This window comes from Bison bison, unplaced genomic scaffold, assembly GCF_000754665.1.
Source record: "Bison bison bison isolate TAMUID 2011002044 unplaced genomic scaffold, Bison_UMD1.0 scf7180017864199, whole genome shotgun sequence".
NCBI classification, from domain to species: Eukaryota; Metazoa; Chordata; class Mammalia; order Artiodactyla; family Bovidae; genus Bison; species Bison bison.
Window position 1 is genome coordinate 79,665 of NW_011494771.1, and position 2,424 is coordinate 82,088.

Here is a 2,424-nt window from a genome sequence, read left to right on the forward strand (position 1 = left end):
CAGCGACCCCATGGACTGCAGCCAACCAGGCTCCTCCATCCATGGGATTTTCCAGGCAAGAGTACTGGAGTAGGGTGCCATTGCCTTCTTCGTGAAACACACTAGATGCTTAATAAATATTTGAAGAAGAGAAGGAGAAAGAGGAAGACAGAGAGAGAGAGGAAGAAGCGGGGATGATAATAAACACAAAGGACATAAAGACAAGAAGCAAACATAGATAAATAAAACTATTAGAAGAGGTTCTTTGTGGTGTCTTGGAGAAAAGTCCTCAGATTCTTCCTTCCCCTGACTGTGCACACTCTTGCAGTTGGCTTTGGTATTCTGTTTCCCCAGTCCTGACCCTGGAGACGCTGGACTGGCTTTGCAGCTTGCTTTGGCCAATGGGACAGAGATAAACACCATGCAAGCAGAGACTTAGAAAATGTGGTGAAGCCTGGGCTCCATTGGAGGAGAGAGGGCCCAGTGATCCCACCCATTCCAGATGAGCCCACTGTAAATCAGCGAGCCCCAACTGACCCTCCAACTCCACAAAGAGTCAAGAGTGACTCTTGCCAAGACTAGCATAAGAACTGCCTAGCTGAGACCATCCCAAATTGTCGGCACACAGAGGCATGAGCTAAATAACTCCTTATTTTAAGCCACCAAATTTGAGGGTGGTTAGTTATGTGCCCCATAACCCCTATTACTAGTTAGCATTTAGCTAGCATTAGTTAGCATATGAAAGAAAGAAAACTGAGTGCCAAAGAATTGATGCTTTTGAACTGTGCTGTTGAAGACTCTTGAGAGTCCCTTGGACTGCAAGGAGATCCAACCAGTCCATCCTAAAGAAAATCAGCCCTGAATATTCATTGGAAGGACTGATGCTGAAGTTGAAACTCCAATCCTTTGGGCTACCTGATGGGAAGAGCTGACTCATTTGAAGACCCTGATGCTGAGAAAGATTGAAGGCGGGAGGAGAAGAGGACCACAGAGGATGAGACGGTTGGATGGCATCACCGACTCAATGGACATGACTTTGAGTAGACTCCAGTGTTGAGGTCATTTAATGGACCGGAACCTGGTGGTCCGGAGTCGACCAATAAGAAAGTAGAAAGAAAGAGGCTGATATTCCTTGGTTTACACAGAAAGCCAATAAAGCCCCTGCACAGGGCTTGCTCTGTTCATGGAGGCCTCAGGCACCCTCTCGATAGGGTGACGGCACAGAGAGCCTTCTTGAGAGGGTCTTAGAAGCCCGGGCTGGAAAGTGAACTCAGAGAACTTCTGTGCTCCAGGAAATCAGCCTGAAAGAGAGAGAGAGAAAGCAACACCCGGGGACCAAAGCTCTGATGGAGCAAAGGTGTTTTATTCAACATTGTATAGTATTTATATTGTCTTATAAGATAGCTATTTTCAGCAGAGATATTACCATATGGTTCATAAAAAGGAAGAGGGTACTTATCACCATATAGAATAACTAACGAGGGAAATGCCTGGATCCCTCAGCCCCGGGAGAGGCTTGCCTCTCCTCTTAATTCCTGAATATTCAGGAATTAATAAGGAACAGAGGATTCCTGACAGATCCAAAATAGCACACAGGAAGCCTCCTGTTTTAAATGCTTCCTGACAATTCCCCTATTTTATTATATTTGTAAAATGAAATTTGATTTGTATTCAGTTGTAGGCACTATTGTTAAAATGAATCAAGAGTAACACAAAATTGAGGTAATCCGGAAGCAAGTCCAACCATGGGACCTTCTTCCCGGGGTCGTTGGTAATTGCAAATTACGTCAAGATCAAAGACTCAAAAGGGAATCATTTCTTAAAGAGATAGAGGAATTAAGACAAGTATATAGTTTACAATTAATACAAGTTACAGAACGTAAAGTCTTATTGTAAATTTCCTATGGCTATAACAAAAGGAAGTGGGACATAGGCCTGTATAAAATATGACTGATTTTAGAAATAGTTACTTTGACCACAACTGCTCCCTGTAAAATGTCCGGTCCAAGTTCCAAGCTTTTCAGTGCTCGCCGCCCAAATGTCCCATTGTTTAGGCCCACTCTGTTTATCGAGGATGATTCGAGGAGGAGAAGGGGGTGCCATTCCACTGTCAAGACAGCCAAGAAGTCCTTTGTTATAGTAATGTTTCATTAGTAACCTTTTACATAATGTTTTTTGTTCTTTCCCAAACTCTTTCCCTAAAGTTTCAGTAGTATAAACATGGTTTACGGACAAAAAAAAGGGCAGTAAATAATCCAAGCAATGTCCGAAAGTCTTCTTTTGGAGGCAGGATGAAAGCCAAGTTTGTTGGCTGATGTTTATGGATAATTTCTCTGGGCCCAGGCACAATGGAAGGACTTCATAGCCTAAATAAATGTTAATTAGTTTTCCTTCCTCCCCAGGGTGTGATGGCTCCTTCAGGTTCTAGGGAGGGGGCATATGTAT